At 37.6% G+C, this 20,214-nt stretch overlaps 1 protein-coding gene across 1 annotated transcript in view; it reads right to left on the reverse strand.

The window, feature by feature from the left end:
- LOC134741368 (protein O-mannosyl-transferase TMTC1-like) overlaps positions 1 to 11,114 on the reverse strand; it is a 153,102-nt gene extending 141,988 nt beyond the window's left edge. Inside the window, exon 1 of the mRNA XM_063674125.1 lies at positions 10,585 to 11,114. The gene's annotated coding sequence lies outside the window, so the exon portion shown is untranslated. The remainder of the gene's footprint in view (positions 1 to 10,584) is intronic.
- Between the last annotated feature and the right edge of the window lie 9,100 nt (positions 11,115 to 20,214).

The following is a 20,214-nucleotide window of genomic DNA, read 5'->3' on the forward strand; positions in this document are numbered from 1 at the left end:
GCCACAGGCGTGGCGATAGCATCGGGGCGCGGCGACATACTTAATGTCTCTTTGTACCACCTAATGGCTGCCGAATAACAAATTGATATATAATTATGTTACCGTGGCCCTATTAGAGTTAACCGGGCTTTCATAATTTACCGTAAAAGGATGTTTTTAGGAGCTGGCCCTAAACGTTTTCTCTCGCTTAAAGTCTGCATCTCATCACGGTGAGAAAGATACTATATAGACTACTATTACCTAAGTCAATTTTTTTAAGTTGCAACGTTCTAATGTCTAAACATATTTAAGCCTTTAAATTGTATGATACCCTAGTAATCTCCGACACGACAATTTAAAATGGCTAAATATGAAGGCGACAATCCCTGACTTTACGACGATAATGCCTCCCTTTAAGCTTAAGTACATTCCCATAGCTCACGAGCACCAGTGTAAGTATGATGCCCCATCACCCATAATTGTTACGGACCTGGAGATCTCAAATGTACTGGGTTACTGATTCGTTGAGTTACTGATTCGTTTGGTAAGCGAGGGATACAGGGCATATAAATTGTCCCGCTCGGTTAGGTCCATGAATTAATTAGGGCAGTGGAGGAATCTTAAGATTAAGTTACGAGTGATTTATTTACTAACGAAAATAATGAAATTCATTAATACAATTTTGTACAATGGGGTTCGTAGCAATCTTTAGATATAATACTATAAAATAATAATACAGGCTAATATTTTTAATAGACATTTTTGAGGTACGGAATCCGCAGACAATATAATGTATATTAAGGAGTAACTAAAAGGACTGAAGACAGAGTGAAGAAAAAACCCCTATTATAAATCGTTTTCCAATTACTATTTACGAACCACACAAATAAGCCCGACTTTAGTCCCCTAGTCCGTAAAATTAGGTTGTTTTTTCTATGCAGGCCCGGTTTCGGGTGCTGAAAGAGTCCATTTAAGGTTAACGATGTCTTATTAGCGATAACGGCACGATTGTTATTCATGTTCTTTTGTCAACGAAATGAAATAGAAATGAATTAAGAGCTTTTTTAATTGGATCAAAATGCTTTTTGGGGCACCTTCAGCCCTTTGTGGATTTTTTTGTTTATTTTATCGCGTTCACAAATTGAGAACCTCCTTAACTTCTTCTTTGTGATATTTTTGACACAATAAATTGTGCGCTTCATGTTTTTTTATTGTTGCCACGTTATAATCATTCATTTATTACGATTCAGTTTTAACTGTTTACTTTCTTTACAGTTTTTACACGACTGCCCAAACAAGAAGTGTATTGTTTTCATGGTTCATATTTTTATGTGAGTTTTTAGGCTTTATGAATAAGAAATTATTTATGTTAAATATAACACATTTAATTATTAAACATGAAATAGTTACCTATTGATAATTTCCAAACCTTTCTAACTTCTATTAATCTGGCTTCCCAATTCCCAATACCTAAACAGACGAGTCTCAGGTACCAAATAGTTAAAATATTAAGGGAATTTCTAATTCAAACATTCGCCGCGTGAAATGTAAATGAAGGACTCGGTACATTGAACAAAGACTGGGTTTATCAAAATGTTCAACCCTAGCAGAGCTTACTTCGGCTTCAATTGTAATCCACTCCAGGGTTGGCACTGACTGAGTCAACAAGATAGCAGACCCCATTCGAAGGTAAGTAAACATGTAACTCATACAAGGCTGAGACAACCCTGCCGTCGCTTAGGTAATTGTTAGGGTTCGGCTATTTCAGTGTTTTTGGAGTTTAAACTAGGAAGGGGTAAAAAGAGATTTGAAATACAAAACTGTGCTTTGATCATCAAATCATTCAATTCCCTCACTCTATCTTGGACGACATGTCTACATGGCCTAGTGGGTAGTGACCCTGCCTATGAAGCCGATGGTCCTGGGTTCAAATCCTGGTAAGGGCATTTATTTTGTGTGATGAGCACGGATATTTGTTTCTGAGTGATGGGTGTTTTCTGTATTTATATATTATATGTATATATCGTTGTCTAAGTATAATCACAACACAAGCCTTATTGAGCTTGCTGTGGGACTTAGTCAATTTGTGTAATAATGTCGTATAATATTTATTTATTTATCTTTACCCAAATACGGGAAACGTTTTGATTTTGGCAGTCTATGTATTATGTATGCATGTAAGTATTTGTACACAACTACGAGAAGGGTTTTGATTTTAGCAGTCTATGTACGTATGTACAAGTAAGTTATTGTGTGTAGGTAAGATATGTATGATTGTGTCGTACCGCGTACGTACCACCACCACCGTAGCGTCAAAATAAAATTATATTTATTTATAAAATTTGATGAGATTTTTGGAAAAAAAACGTAGACGTTGAGTAAGTGTACAGTAGATATCACCACGAAAAAAATACCATTTCTACATTCCTATTGCGTCCGTTAGAACAAAAACGAAAATTGCTAGTAGTTTTTTTAGAAACTAGCTCTTTCATTACCACTTTACTTCTTTAACTAGATTGCACACCAAGCACTCTCAGTATAGAGTGCTTTCATCGGAACTATAGATTTGGGAAACTGCAATTTTTCCCGGTCTAATTCCTATTTTTTTAGATTAAGTAGGTAGAGTGAGAGCAAGCTAACCTATGTACAGAATTTGCAATGACAAAGTTTGGAAAAATCTGGGTTAACGTTAAATTTCTATGAAAATATGAAGGGTTTCGGAACATTTTGTCACGTCAAAGCTGGTGCAGAGTTAACTTGGTCCGAATATACATACCTACTCTACTACTTAATAGCATTTATCAAGATAACAATTTTAATATACAAAGTTATTTTATGTACAGCAACAAATATAGGTATTAGTGTCGGCCAAAGTGGCCAAATCTTCTGAGGGCCAAATATACCCTTATTTGTATGGTGACGAAGGTGTGTTACGATATATTTGGCAACTTGGCCGTCACTATAAATATATTTGATGCTGACTGTACGATATTTATGTTATGATAGGATACTAGGATAGGCTTTGTTTAAATTTCCAAGGCCAGTTTGTTATGGAACTAGCACAATGTCTCGGATAGAAGTAGATTAACTTAATGGAATCTCTAACAATAACAAGCATTAGCACGCGTTCACAAAGGGACATCCCCGACCTGAACAATTGTTTACTTTCTATATAATGCCTCGAAATTTTCCACTTTATAATATTTTCTCACCTGATTCATAAAGTTACGTGTTAGGGTCGGCTTTGTGTTTTAGATAGATTATAAATAGATTATGTTTTTATAATTCTGTAGTGGCGAGCCTCAGCTAACTACCGGGTCCACAGGTGGCGGATAGTGGAATCATCCTATAGTATGTAGGATAGCTGCGAATAAGGTTATTTTCAATACCAAATAAGCAGTCCCGGACCGAGGCGGCAGGGTCATCAGGATGTGGGTGGGTTGTACGGTGGCATGTGCATCTCCAAGAAAAACTCACAATATCCGATAACGACGCTGTGACATGGCGAGTTGGCGCCGCCATCCATATAGGCGCCTGGCTATGGGGGCAGGGGCCCAGGGCTGAGCTAACCCTGAAGATAAGGGACCTAGGTCAGTGTTGGAGTTGTGTTGTCAGGCAGGACAATGCAAAAGAGTTGGCGGCGGAGGAGACAAGCACTGTCCAACGGCGGCGCTCGCAGTCCTAAGAAGGATTACTGCCTTGGCGTCAGGTGGCAACCGGCCGTAAAACTACAAAGCCATTACAAATCTCCTTATCCTAATGAAAGTGCAAGTTAAAGAAAAACGTTTAACCAATAGGGCGTCCCCCTTAAGCGACGATCGAGGCTGCTATACTAGGGCGTCCCCCGGAAGCGACGGTCGAAGTTACACAAGCGCATCTCTACGACTGGCCACATGGAATGTTGGATCTATGACAGGCAGAAGTGCTGAACTCAGCGACGTCCTTAAAAGAAGGAAAATAGATGCATGTTGTGTTCAAGAGACCAAGTGGAAAGGGTCAAAATCAAGAAAGATCGGCGAAGGGTATAAGCTTTTATATAATGGATCCCTGGCGAACAGAAATGGCATAGGCATTGTCCTGTCGGAGGATTTGACCAATAGACTTGTTAAAGTTGAGAGGGTCAGCGACAGATTAATGTCAGTAAAAATAGCGTTGGAGAATCAGCCTTGCTTTAATATTGTATCAGCCTATGCACCACAAACGGGTTGTTCTGACAGCGAAAAGGAGGCATTTTGGGAAGACCTACATAATCTTATTACTGCAATTCCACCTTGTGAAATGCTACATCTGGGAGGAGATCTGAATGGTCACGTTGGCACAAGAAGTACAGGTTATGATAGATGGCATGGTGGATTCGGATATGGTACAAGAAACACTGATGGAGAAACCATACTGCAGTTCGCGTCCACGTACGATCTAGCCATATTAAACACCTTCTTTAAGAAAAAAGAAACCCACTTAATTTCTTACAAAAGTGGCGGACATAGTACACAAATCGACTACATGCTGACAAGACGCACCAACTTGGGAAAATACAAAGACTGTAAGATCATCCCTGGAGAGCCACTGACAACCCAACATAGACTTCTGGTAGCGGTCTATAAACTGCCAAAAGCTATTAATCTGAGTAAGAAACTAATACCCAAGATCAAGTGGAGCGATATAACCAAGCCAGCAGGACAACTCTTTTAAAGGACCTTAAAGATCACCTCAATTTGAACGACGGTGAAAACCTTTCAGCGAACGAAATGTGGAGTAACTTTGAGAAAACCTGCATAACGGCAGCGGAAAAACATCTCGGAAGAACAAGAAGTAGAAAAGGTCCTAACAAAGAAACAAACTGGTGGAGCTCAAACATTAAGGATGCCATCTCTGCGAAGAAAGACACATTCAAACAATGGCAATCCACACAGGAAGAAGTGGATCTTGAAGCGTACCGAGCCAGTAAGAAAAACGCTAAACGGCAGGTGGCAATTGCAGTGGCGGATTCAAATAGCAAATTATATGAAAAACTTCAGTCAGCTGACACAGATATTAACATCCATAAGGTAGCGAGAATGCGTCATAACAATACAAAAGATATTTCGTCGGTAAAATACATAAACGATAAAACAAGCACACTTTTAACTAAAGACAGTGATATCAAAGATAGGTGGACGGAATACTACAAAGAGCTTCTTAATATAACGCATCCCAGAAACCACAATTATCATCGTCCAAATGTAACTTATGGCCCGATCCCGGCGATCGAACCTCAGGAGGTTAAAAGAGCTATACAGCAATCTAAAAACAACAAATCACCGGGCCCAGATGAAATACCTAACGAAGTTTTTAAGCACTTAGGCGAAGAAGGCATTCTTTTCCTATACAGACTCTTCAATAAGTTTGTTCAGGGTCAAAACATACCAAACTCGTGGAGAAATAGCTATTTAATTCCATTTTACAAGGGCAAAGGCGATGTAAGAGAATGCAGCAATTACAGAGCGATCAAACTGATGACACATACTATGAAAATCTGGGAACGAGTTATTAACAGTAGGCTAAACAACATTATAACACTAACGCCTAATCAGTGTGGCTTTGTGGCTCAAAAAGGTACAGCTGATGCTATTCAGACAGTTCGAATAATGTTAGAGAAGACAAAAGCGAACCACAAAAATCTCCACATGATCTTCATAGACCTGGAGAAAGCGTTTGACCACATACCACGGGACCTGATCTGGGAAGCACTGAGACAACAACTAGTGCCCGAGTGCTATGTGAATCTAATCCAGGATATGTACACAGCGGTCACCACACAGGTGCTAAGTCCAGCTGGTATCAGTGAAAGGTTCGAACTGGAGGTCGGAGTGCATCAAGGCTCTACTCTCAGCCCTCTGCTTTTTAATACAACATTGGACTATCTTACAAGAAAATGCCAAAAGTCACTACCCTGGAATGTTTTATACGCAGACGATGTTGTTTTAATGTCGGATGACGTGGACGAGCTTCAACACAACTTCAACTCCTGGGTAGAGGCACTCAAAGACAATGGGCTGAGAATAAGCAGAAAGAAAACAGAGCACATGTCATGTATATTTGACAGTATCACAACATCCGATAGCGTAAAGTTCACTATTGGGACAACTCAAGTACCTACTGTAACTAAATTTAAGTACCTCGGTTCTGTAATTAGTAACGATGCAAAAATTGATGTGGATGTAACAAATAGAACCAACTCTGGCTGGCTCAAATGGCGACAACTTACAGGGGTTCTGTGTGACACAAAAATTCCAATAAAAACGAAAGGCCATGTGTATAAAACTGCTGTACGTCCCGCAATGCTGTATGGGTCAGAATGTTGGGCTACTACCAAACAGCACCTCAACAAACTACACACAACTGAAATGCGGATGCTTCGCTGGTCTGCGGGTGTCACCAGGTTAGACAAAATCCGGAATGAGTTTGTCAGGGGAAGCTTTAAGGTTCTGCCTATCACAGAAAAAGTTAAAGAAAACCGCCTCCGCTGGTACGGCCATATCCAAAGACGGCCAGGGGACCATATGGTAAAGCTAGCCCTAGATTTGCCAACGACGAAACGGGGACCTGGAAGGCCACCCACCACTTGGCTTACGACGGTCGAGAAAGACCTAAAACAATTAGGATTGGACGCCTGCACAGCTCAAGACCGAGCACAGTGGAAGAGAAGGATAAGGAGGGCCGACCCCAAGTAGATGGGAAAAGGTCGCGACAAAAGAAGAAGTATGTTTTTATAATTCTGCACTTTTATCGTGAAAGCCGACATGAGCGTAAACGGGCTCGAACGAAAGGACGCCCAGGATCGCGCAAAGTGGAGAAATGCAACTAGGAAAGCGAACCCTGGGAAAGGCCAGGATAACGGCATTTGCCAGGTAAAAGAATCCTGCACTTTTATCAGGCACAATTTCACAAATATCCTTTATAAAATGTATAAACCTAATAGGTAATCAAACATCTTAGTTTCATTCTCATTACAGCGGCAGTTCAGCCCTAGGGGGCTTTGTTCGCTGTCATTTTTTTTTAAATGTAGGTATGTTTTGTATTAGTAAAAAATAAATAAAAAAGGTTTGGTGCCGTAGCAATAAGTACGGTCTGCTCCACATATTTATACAATCTTTATCTAAAAAAAAGCTCTCTGAACTAAGTTATTACAAACATAAGATATATAAAATCACTTTTAATAACTAGTAAGAAGAAAAATTCATTTGAATTTGTTTTTGTTATTTTTGTTTGAAATCTTACAGTTAATATTTTGTTTGGGTTGAGACAATAAATGATAATTTTAAAAGGGAATTATAAAATATATAGGTATTTATTTGCAAAATTAGACAGAGGGCGACGGATACTTTTTGCACGTTGTTCTATTCGCTGTTACCTATTGAGAAGAAGAAGAGAGATTTGCCTTAAATATTAGGTACCTACGTTTTTCTCGGAAAAAGAAAACTCTAATTTAGCTGTTACAAAATTTTCTACGATTTTTTTAACACGTTTCGACATGACATGAAATCTTTTATTCTTTATTCTAATCGAACTAAACATAAGTAAGTAGGTACATATAGATACCTGAACAATTTAGACTAACATGCACAGTATAGTACCATAATAATAATTATTGCTTTATGTTACAAAGGACTTTCAAATGCCACTACCATGGTGCATGCTTTATGCAGACGATATAGTACTCGCCACTAAATCCGCTGAAGATATGCAAAGAGAGCTTACGTCTTGGGTTAAGGTATTGGAACAAAATGGTATTCGTGTAAGCAGGAGCAAAACCGAATATATGCACTGCTTTGCTTCTAATGCCCAAACTGACAAAAATGTATACATCGGCGACACGGCGACCTACCTCTACCGAAGTTAAAAAGGTTTAAATACTTGGGATCAGTTATAACATCTGACGCAGATATATAGGTACATGCAGAAGTCTCTCATAGAACTCAAGCAGCGTGGTTTAAGTGGCGAAGCCTGTCCGGGGTCCTATGTGACAGCCATATACTTACCCATAAAAACAAAAGGAAAAGTTTACAAAACTACAGTGAGAACAGCCTTTTTGTATGGGTCGGAATGCTGGGCTGTAAATAAATCTCATGAGCAACTCTTGCATGTCAACGAGACTAGACCGGATAAGGAACGAATACGTCCGCGGAAGTTTCAAAGTAGGTAGCCCCAATTAGAGAAAAATTCCTTGAAACCCGACTGAGATGGTACGGCCACATACAGAGAAGAGGAAAAGACCATGTCGTCAATATTGCATTGAACCTTCCGGAACAACCGAGAGGAAAAGGAAGACCAATATCCACATGGTGGCCCAATATTATAACTGACCTAAAGAACCCAGAATCGACTACTCTGGCGATGGCGCAAAATGACAAGGAGACCCGACCCCACTTAGGTGGGATAAGCGAAGGAAGAGGAAGAAGAAAATGTAATGTGGTCTATGTGTAATATTGGCGACAGAAGAATTGTTTTATTATTAAAAGAGAAATTAAAAATTTAACCGCGTCAAGCAAGATTCAAGCTTGCGACCTTTCAGCACACCGGCCAAATCGCACTGAGCAGCTAAGCTATAGTCCGACAAGGAATTGTAGAAAATAAATGAAGGTGCCACTTCCTACGTAACTGTCACATTTTTGCCGTAAAATGCTTAAACATGGCAACAATTTATTACGGATTTATTTTTGTTCCATTTTCTATCACTTCCCTTTTAACCGACTTATTTACCCAGAAGGAGGAGGTTCTGTATTCGGTTGTGGCTATTTTTATTATTATTTTTATATTTAATTTTGACAGCTTCCTAGCATAGTCAGTAGTTTAAATCCTGGTAAGGGCGTTTATTTGTGTGTTTATCACAGATATTTGCTCGTGAGTAATGGATGTTTTATTACTATTACTATTCATATTATATGTATTTTGTCGTCTAGTATCCACAACACAAACTTCATTGAGGTTACTGTGGGACTAGGAGTACTTAGACGGACGATTTGTGTAAAATGACGTTTTGCATCAAACGTAGTATATAGTATATAGTACAAAAAATAATAATTTAAGAAAATTTGACAAAACCTCTTTGATTAGGCTTTTCGAAACATGTCGCGCGAGTGACTAAAAATACGTGAGTGAAACCGCTAAGTTAGAGTTAGTATGTCTCACGATAGTTTAAATTCGAAAATTTAACAACATAATATAATTATCTTCCGCAAATAAAATCATTGGTGTTTAGTTAACTATTAACTTTTTAATAAAAAATATAGTCGTGAAAAAAGCCTGTTCCTAACAATTATGTTTTAAATATATATAAACGTAACTTCGAAAATGACATCCAACATCCAATAAAATTGGTTGAGTACGTTAATTTATATTTACTTATTGACCGATATCTAGTAAAAAAAAATTAGGTCTGAGATTTTCAGCGAAAGGGACCTTCCACAGGTGGTTGATATAATTATTAAACTATGATTTAATTTTAGAAATTATGAAACTTGTACCAAAATAACGCACGTAATAGCGTTTAGGTAATTATATTATGGTTTATTAATAACTTACCTAATTGATAAATTATAATTTCCTTAAACTCTAGCAACTCAATTATTATATGAGTTACATTTTTCAAAATTAATTGTTAATAAACACATATTATACATTATTTATTTACTTACAATTGTCGGTACATAGTATTTCATAGTTTAAGGCGCGATTGGCAGATTTTACAAAAATGGTAAAATGATTGGTAAATACCGAATTAACTTCATGACTAGACGCAAAAAGAAAGCAGAATGATAATTGAACAGTATTTACACGAACTGCCTATGGCATAAGAGTTGCAAGGATATATTATTATACAGTGTGTTAATCCAATACGGGCAATAAACTAAACCAGATATACAATTTATCCGAGTAATCATTCATTAAAAAGTTTTTTCAAGTTTCACTTAAACCCCTTTAACTCAGTTTAATGAACCCTAGGTTATTTTTTGAAAATTAGCCGAGTCGTAATGTACTGCAAACATTACGAGATATAACATGACATAACATTACGAAACACGAGCCTTTTATAGTAACTGCCAACAAGCGTTGACAGTTACTTTAAAAAGCTCGTATCTCGAAACTTCTGTCTTGCTTTACATTGCGGGCCGAATTATTTTCTATGGTTAATATTTTCATTGTATTACTAAGCAAAAGTTATCTCAATATACTTCTTAGGTTCTATGCTTAGGTACCACCGTTTAAATATTCGCCCGTATAGGATTTACACACTGTATGTAACTCACATCTTTGTAACTATGAATAGCTGCCTATTCTTAATATAAATATATCTTAATATAAGTTCTAGCAAATAAATGTTCAATAATAAGTTATTTATTTTACGCTAAACAGAAGCAAACCAAAGTTCAGTACAGTTTTCAAAAACACGAAAAATAAAAAACAAAAATAAACATACCGACCGGACCGTAATATTTCAAAAACCATGTTACAAAAAAAATATGGAGGTTTCCCAAGAAATCAAAATCAAATTTCACAAGTCAGATTAAAAAGTAGCTGAAACTTTTTAATTCCTAAGAGTTCATCAGGTGTTTACTTACCTACATTCCGCATTCAACCGCTTGAGATGTCTAACACTCACCACGAAACGATAATAGTCTAGGAAAAATTGTTGAAACAAATCGAGATCGTACTCGTACTACGCGACAGGGGGTAAAATGTAGGCGCGACAACCCCGTTCGGGAACTGGCTATCGACTGCGAACCGGAACGGCCTGCTTCAGGTTCGCCGGCAAGCTGCAGTATAAACAGCGCACGCGCCCTGCATCAGCTCCGTTCTACAACCCAAAAGACATAACTACAGTATCGTCTCGACCACACACAAGCCTTTTCGTAGCATCGCCGAGAACGATCTCGTAACATCTTGCAATCAACTTTTGAGTATTGTAGAATTACGCCAATTTGAATTTTACGCGATTGGGATAAGGTGTTTTTTTTATTTGCTTTTTATTTGAGGAAGTAAGTTTGTCACATGTTGAAGTTCGCGGCGTGCTTGTGTTATCAATGAGTATTATTGTAGACTTGAAGACGTGCGCAACTGAAATTCAGTTAAGGGCTTCATCGCATATAAATTAACTAGAGAAAAACTCCTTACGTTCGGTCCTTCCTTCGTTGTCGGAATCATTATTACCTATAGTTACTTACTTATTTTACCTATAGTTGTATCAATTAAAATAAAATATAATATTTAGGTTAATAAAAAAAATCCGATTTCAAATAAATAAATAAATATTATCCCTTTTTATTGCGCTAGCATAAGATATGTTTGAAGTATTAAGGGCCCTCCACACTCGTGCGCGTAAATATCACGGCCCGAAGCCGCGAACGCGAGCGTGGCGTCGATTTCGCAGATTGTTCACGCCTGAGCCTTACGTTCGCTTTTCGCGCCTTGTTACCCCGTTTTTTGTCGGTTTTTCGGCCCGCGTCAAAGGAGGCGCGAAGTGCGAACTTGCAAGACTCCACATTACACACTATTTTGGCTCATCAGAGGAAAGATAAATATTAATTATATTAAATAAATAAATATTAGGGGACATCTTACACAGATCAATCTAGCCCCAAACTAAGCAAAGCTTGTACTATGGGAGCTAGGCGACGATATACACATTTACAAATACATACATACATACATACATACATACATACATACATACATACATACATACATACATAGAAAACACCCATGACACAGGAACAAATATCTGTGTTTATCACACAAACAAATGCCCTTACCGGGATTCGAACCCAGGACCATCGGCTTCACAGGCAGGGTCACTACCCACTAAGCCAGACCGGTCGTCAAATATTATGATTATATTGTATTTAGCAGCTATATTTTAGGGTTTTACAATTTACAACAAAACTAAATGGAAAAACAGCTAAATCAGTTTTAAATGATTATTTTGAATGATAGGTAACCGTAAAACCTATAAAACTATAGTCGAATACTGCAACTATGGTCAAAAGGAAATTAAGTATCAATACCAATGTTCCTTTTGGTTTACTCCGAGATTTTTCTTCCATTTATACACATACCTTGCCTTAGAAATATAAAATATACAGTAAGACTGAACGAAATAATTACAGTAAATTTTGGACCATAGTTGGAAGCTTTGGACTATAGTCAGGAGATTTTACGGTATTAAATAAACGTTAATTCGGATTTGATTTGTAATGTTTTACAATAAATATTTTCTAGCGTTTGTATGGTAAAAAGAAATGTTTTACTTTCACTTGGTAGCAAAATTGTTTAAATATAAAAAAAAATATTTAGTTTTTTGTTTAATTAATTATTCATTAGGTAGAAACCTGCTAGAGTAAATTCTGTTTTTTGAGTCAATACCTACTCTTTGGCTAATGTCAAACATTCCCGCACCGAAAACCCCGATGTTTGAATATGTAACACTTCATAGTGCATGTTTGCGGCTTCAATTTTACCCTTGGCCTGATTTTATTTTAAAGCAAGCTAGCATTTGCTTTATGTATGAAACTTTTGAGATAAAATATATTCCACCACTGATCCTGTAACTAATTCTTAGAGTGCTAGACTCAGGCGAACGTGCCTGCGGTGCTAACTCCCTCATATTTCTAGAAAGTTCGATGAAAAATGGAAAATGACATGTAACCAATTTTTTATGTTATCTTGGGTAGGCATAAAAATGTACTTGTAATGACTTTTTTTTTGTTGTGACTTTTTAAATATGATACAATTTTTATTTTATTTAACTTAGTCATATTTTAGTTCTTTAGTGGTGACCGCTAGAGTCACTGTTATTTTTACATTCAATTCAATTCAAACGTACAGACCATACAGTAAATTGACGTTTGCATGTGTGTAATTAATGATATCGGCAACATTCCCTGAATAAACGATCACCATTCAATATCTGATTTTTTATGAATATTGCGTAGCTGCCTGCGACTGACTGACTCTTGTAGAAAGGCAAACTGGTCTTATTTTCCCTGTAGCATTATCGTCACTTGCTTCTTATCGTAAAAAATTAAACTTAATATTTTTATTTATACGTCTGACATTATTATTTATGACTTGACATTGACAAGGCACCAACGCTGTTGCGACTGCACGACGCAACAGCTGCAGTCGCGGCTGTAGCACGCTGCAGCAGTAGTGTTGCACCGGTAACGTCGCAACAGTAGTGCAGCTGCGGTTGGAAATGGAACGTCAACTTTATTCTCTTAACAATACAACAAGAAAATCGAAATTAAAAAAAAGAAAATGGCAGATAGCGAAATTTCGGATTCGCGTTTCCCGGTAGTTCCTCTGAAAACAAACCGCCTTGATGCATCAATGTCATATTTTATTATCTCTGAAAATTTGTCAAAAACCTGTTAAAGGTTAACCTAGAACCTTACCTACCTACCTACTTTAAAGGTACATTATGTATAAGTTACTCTATGGTTTACTAAAAAGGCTAGACTGCACTCTGGTGGCAAAACATTGCAGTAATGTCCCCTTAAATTAACTAATTGAGGTTTGTTAAGTATTATGCGAAGCGAAACGAAGGGTTTAAGGTTGCCTGTAAAACCTTTGCTTTCGCAGGGCCGCAGGGCTTGTCTTTGATGTCGTTGCCGCATTAGGTACTATCGCGATTCGAACGTTGATTCCATTACTCATTTTATCAAGGAAATCGACAGTGAGATTGCCCTAGTCAACGCTGTAGCAGTAATGTTGCAACAGTAATGCTGTTGCAATTGCCATCCGAATGACAACTTTATGCCATTTAATACTTCTTAGGTACTTTATGATCTGGTATATATCGAGTGAGACTTGATCATGCCATTATCGTTGGTATGATCGCGGCACTAGATCCAAGCGTCATTAAAATGTAAAACCATCGCGTCGTGAAGTAAATAAATGCTGCCCTTCGAATGGCCCTTTGTAGAGTGTAAACAACCGAAGTATCCAATAAGTATTTTTAGAGTATTATATACCTCAAGTTAAAAAATATTTAGCAGCGTCGTCTTCACTTCCAACATACATGTATAGTTTGACAAAGGACTGTCTCATTTCAAACATAGGCAGAGAGATTTATACTATCTTTGTCTTACACTAGTACTAGCACCCAAAAGAAAAGGATGAGTATATGTTTTTTTGCTCTTATTTACTGCCAATTTGGTTTGACCAACTTATAGGTAGATAGTAGGTACTATTGTGAATCTAAAACGTAAAGGATACTTTGCGACCGCAGCAGCTTTACACCAGTCATTACTGGCTTACCCATATTGGAGTATTTACAGAGTCCAACAACAAATTTTTGAAATTACACAAAATCTAAACTAAAGGCGAAACATAAAGACAGACTAGTTGACTTGCCACAACAATCACATATTTGTGACATTTTTGTAAACATGGTTTTTATTTATTAAATGTGTTAGACAAGTTTTTTCGGAAAAATTTAAATACCATTAAAATAAATAATAAAATAAAATCTAGTTAAGCTCGAGAGATAATATAAAACGTGTTTTAAAGAACAAAATTTCAAGTTAGCGGATAGTGATTTGATTAAAAGTATATTAATCATCTGCTGTAATGACGGGTTAGTATCTCTAAAACATAACTTTATATTTGACAAATCAAGGCATCGATAGACAATTATTGATGAAATACGTAGTAATTCGTCTAATTTATAAATTGTAAAGTTTAGAGGTAAATAATTTTGAATTTTGAATTTTTTTCAATGTGTAGCCTGTTGAAAGTATTGATGCTCAATGGCGCCCTCAATAAATTTCTACAATTTCTTGTTAAACTGTAGGTACGTATAATTTGTTTCCATCGACTTTTGTCTTTGGCGTCCCTAGGGAATATTACGCGAAACTACAATCTGAGGGTCTATCGTGAAACAAGAAAATTTATTTATCTAACATCTCTGTCACTCTTGCATATTCGAGCGATAAACAGGCAGATAGCGAATTTGCGGATTCGCGTTTCCCGGTAGATCCTCTGTAAGCAAACCGCCTTGATGCATCAATGTCATATTTTATTATCTCTGAAAACTTGTCAAAAACCTGTTAAAGGTATACAGTATGTATAAGTTACTCTATGGTCTATGGTGTACTAAAAAGGCTAGTCCTGCACTCTGGTGGCAGAACATTGCAGTAATATCCCCTATAGAGTAAAATTCGCTTCTAATCTGTGTGACGTTTTCTTATAATTGTTGTTTTAACCAACTTTTCAACTGACAAAAACATTTATTTTGCAATCAACCGGTATTAGGTTTCACTTTTGCTACTTATCTCTAATTTTTGATATACGAGTATGATTTGTTTTTTCTCTCCAAGGAAAATGAGTTTTCTTTAATCGTATCAACTATAAATTAACGTTAATCGTAATATCGTAATATCACCACTTCACGTAATATTAGCCCTTAACAAACTTGCCATATTGAGCTTGATCTCGACGAAATTTCCCCACTCTAGAACCTTAAGGACCGGATCTAATTCTTTAATTATAAAATGCAAATTCTCCTGAATCTGCGACGGCAATCAATGTCTCCCCAAAGACGTTTATGGGGTGGAAAGTTGATAGAACCACTAAAATCGTCTGAATAAACTGGTTTAAGAATTTGGTACGGTGTTCCCTACGTGGGCTGGGAGACGATAAGGGCTAATGCTTTCTTGGATCGTACTCCTTTAAATAGTGATGGTTCATTCCGACTGTAGCTGCTGAGGTTTTTAATAAGGTGAACTGGGTAGAGCATAGAACGGATTTAACGGTTTTGCTATTTAATTGATTGAGTTTTAGAAAGGGCAAGGGTTTTTTTTTATTTTTTTTATTTAAGTTCGTTTGATCTTCAATTATAGATGTTAATGAATCAGGTTAGCCGTCAGTAGGAAGCAAGGCGCAACTAATATTTTTTAACTGAGTTATTTATATTGCCGCCATCAGCAAGAAATACGTAGGTACCTACTAGTATTTTTTTTTTCTTTTATGTAGTGTGTAAATAAATTAAACCGGATATAGAATTTATCCGTCTAATCATTAATTAAGAATTTTTTTGAAGTTACACTTATTATCGTCCCGTATTATTATTATTTTTATTTACCTAGCAGCAAATTAGCAATGTACTGCAAACATTAAGGGTCACTTGCACCATTCGCTAACCCGGGGTTAACCGGTTAACCCCGTAGTTAGTGGGATGGTGCAAGTGGCGCTAAGCGCTAAGAGACATAAAATGACATGACATTACGAGATACGAGCTTTTTAATAGTAATACTAACAAGCGTACTGACAGTTACTATGGCAGTCACCGGTCAGCAAAATATTATCAGCGCGTGTAGTACTTAGTATAAGTTACAGCACGCGCTGATTCGGTTAAGATAATGTGTATCACCGCAGATTAGATATGTAATGTTATGATAGCATGATATATAAAACACTTAGTTATAATGGAATAAATCAGTCATAGTGCCAGTTGCACCATCCGCACTTGACAGACTGATCAACGTCACCGGGCGCGCCGCGGCGGTTTACTATGAAACTTTCCATACAATAATATTTTTCGAACTCTTTAACGATGACACAGTTTGGTGCAACCGACGCTAAGTCTACCCGTCAACGGTACCTTTTACTCGCCCCGCCACGTTCCTCTAGTTACTTTAAAAAGCTGGCATCCCGTAACTTGTGTGTTGTATTTACATTACGGGCCGAATTATTTTGTATGGCTAAAATTTTCATTGTATTTCTAAACAAAATCTATTTCAATATACTTCTTAGGTCCTATGCTATGCTAACCGCCGTTTAAATATTTGCCCGTATTGAATTTACACACTGTATAAAATAAGTTACCATGAGGGAAAAGAACGTATGTGTACACATTTATTAATAGAAGTTAATTGAACAGACGTTTTAGCTAACCAGATTGTCAAAAGACGTAACTGCGCATCGAACTGAACATTTTTAATAGCAAAACTTCTGCGATACACAACAACGGGTCACTCACGTAACACAATCGGCGCGGTAACGCAGTAGTCTATTCTATTTAAGATTGGGACTCGCAAACATTCGGGCAATTGTATGTATTATACGACTCGAAGCTTTCGGCAAATTTAACATTCGTCAAAAAACAGTTCAGCCAAATAGGTTATGCCAGATGCGTTTCGGGTCAGAAGTTATACCAAATAGATGAAAACGAAACTAATGTTGACAGTTAGGGCGTGTAGAAGCGAGCCATATCCATATATGGTAACATTTTCTCAACATTTGACATGAAAATGTTTTTGGTGGTATAATACTTTTTCTTGTTCTCTTCTTCTTCGAGTATGCGCCCACTGTTGGGCATACGCCTCACCAATTTTCCTCCAAGCAGCCCGTTTTGCTGCTTCTCTCGTCCAAAGTGGGCTTGCAACCTTTTTAATATCATCGTACATCGTACCATCTGGCTGGACGTAAATAACACTTACTCGACAAAAATAAGTAGTAGGTATTCCTTTTAAAAATTGAACTTCCTTCTCCTCTCATTTTGTCATGATTATCTTCGTTTTTTGATGTGCTTAAAATTCCGGTAATTTATAAGGAAATGTCTAATTTAATACGGATGATGAATTCGGCCCGATGGAGCGAAGATGGCGCGCAGTTAATATCGTTTCGTGATTTTGGATTATGAAAATATCTCGTGATTGATGTTTTGCGCCGTTTGTTAAGTATTTTTTACTTTTAGCTTTTCTAATGTTTAGCAATTATGGCCTGGATGTGAGTTCTTCAAGCTTTTTTACTGCCTATTAGTGGCAAATGATGTTAATTCGCTATTATTAACAAATTGTTTTAAGCGGCAGATTAAAACTCAATTTGTATACCTTATTCTAAGCAAACTATAAGACACGTTAAAATATTTTTTTTTGTTTTAACGCGGTGGTGGCCGAGTAAATGTGGCGTCCGACTTTCAATACGGAGGTCGCGGGTTCAAATAACATGTATAAAAATTAGAGACATTGATATTAATTTACCTATAATATAACTTAAATATTGTAGTTTTTTGGTATTTTGTAGTTATTAGGTTTTTAGGTTTTTATTTTATTAAATATTTCCATATGTATATCTTTTGAGTCCAATGTATATTGTGATGAATTGCTGATTTTCCGTCTATTTTACAAAATTTTGCTATAAAATTCAACATGTGTTCATTTCTATTGATGCAGGTTTTTACAAAAGCGACTGTTATTTGATCTGGGGGAAATCCCAACTCAGATAAGAACCTTATTGGGATTAATCCCGTTTCCACACGAAGTTTCTACACGACTGGTATCTACATGTCAACTGATATTTCCTAGTTTTCAAAAAATTGCCAAACAATTAAAGTAGAATTTGATAAACACAAATGTATACCAACAGTATAAGCAAACATTGTAGATTGCTCGTGTATAAAAATGACTTCGATACTAAGTAGATTTTCGTAGGAATTTACACTTGTTTCGAAGAGAAAATTCAATTCGTTTTACATTGATTTTCTCTTTCTCAAAAGAATGTAGGAAGAATATCGTTCGATATTCCTAAAGTACAGGATATTAGTAATACAAAATATCCAACTTCAGCAGAGTAAACTCCTCAAAATTTACAAATAAGAACTCACAATTCAGTGCTTCACGCGGTTTTTCGTAAACGACCATTAGAAAAAAAATCATTACTAATTTAATTAGTCCTTTTTCTAAAATGTACAACGATATTCCTAAAGATAAGAAGACGCTCTTACTTTTTTTTTTTATTTATTTAGGAAACAAACAGTCACATACAGATAAGTTTAAACTTGCAGATATACAATAAGACCTATAGTTCCATTAATTATAACATACTGATATTGATAACAAGTAGAAACAGGGCTTGTTCGGCACTGCCTATAAATAGGAAGATACACAGAAGTAACAATTGGATACACAACTAATTGATTGATTGGATTTGAGGGGGGCGGTCCGTCTTCTCTTCTCTGATTCTACTCTCGCGCCGGCTAATGGGGACACACTGGAGGCTTTGGTCGGGAAGCACCCATCACCTTCAAGGCAGCTGAATTTTCCCCCTGAGCCTGATCTGGCTAGTCCATTCCTGACCGTGACGCAGGAGGAGGTTGTGGGCGCTTTGGGGTCCTTTTACAATGGGTCTGCTTCTGGGCTCGATGGTTTGCGCCCCCAGCATCTAAAAGAGTTAACCTCGGTGTCGGCCGGTGATAATGGGGGGAAACTCTTGGAATCTCTTACAAGGCTCTGTAACTTCCTTTTACGTGGCATGGTTAATCCCCAAGCTTGTCCGTATTTATATGGGGCATCCCTGTGTGCTTTAGCGAAGAGGGATGGTGGGGTTAGGCCAATTGCTGTTGGGAACACGTTGAGGCGCCTTGTTTCCAAGCTTGCTTGTCGTGCAGTCAAGGAGGAGATGGCGGAATTTCTTCAGCCGTGCCAGGTTGGTTTTGGTACGCCTTTGGGGTGTGAGGGAGCCATCCATGCAGTGCGATCTTATGCTATGGCTCCGGAAAATGATTCCGGGGTTGTTTTAAAGGTGGATATTAAAAACGCTTTTAATACTGTAGAGAGAGATGTAATTTTGAGGGAGGTTAGGGATCGTGTGCCTTCGTTATACCCCTACCTTCATCAATGTTATTTCTCCCCCACCAATCTCTTCTATGGCACTAATCTGATTGCATCACGGGTGGGTGCTCAGCAGGGGGATCCGCTAGGGCCTCTTCTTTTTTGCCTAGCCGTGCAAAGTATTGTAAAATCATTATCCTCCCCGTTAAACGTATGGTACTTGGATGACGGGACGTTAGGTGGTGCGCCAGATGTTGTGTTGGGGGATGTGCGGCAGCTTGTGCAGGCTTTATCAGCCATTGGCTTGCAAATAAATGCTGAGAAGTGTGAATTGTTTCTTTGCAGCCCAGATGCTATGCATTCCATAGCTGATTTTGAAGCGATTTTGCCCGGGGTGAAGGTGGTGGAGAGGTCATCGCTGTCACTCCTTGGGGCGCCGATTTTTCCGGAAGGGGTTGGTCAGGTGGTCCAGGAGAAGACCGTGGCGCTTTCAGAATCTATGAAGCACTTGCAGCATTTGTCGGCGCATGTATCTTTGGTGTTGTTGCGTAACTGTTTATCAATTCCACGCGTGACATACACTTTGAGAACGGCGCCGACGTGGATGCATGTGCAGGCTGTGTTACGGTTCGATCAGATACTA

This window comes from Cydia strobilella, chromosome 5 (genome assembly GCF_947568885.1).
Source record: "Cydia strobilella chromosome 5, ilCydStro3.1, whole genome shotgun sequence".
Classification (NCBI taxonomy): domain Eukaryota; kingdom Metazoa; phylum Arthropoda; class Insecta; order Lepidoptera; family Tortricidae; genus Cydia; species Cydia strobilella.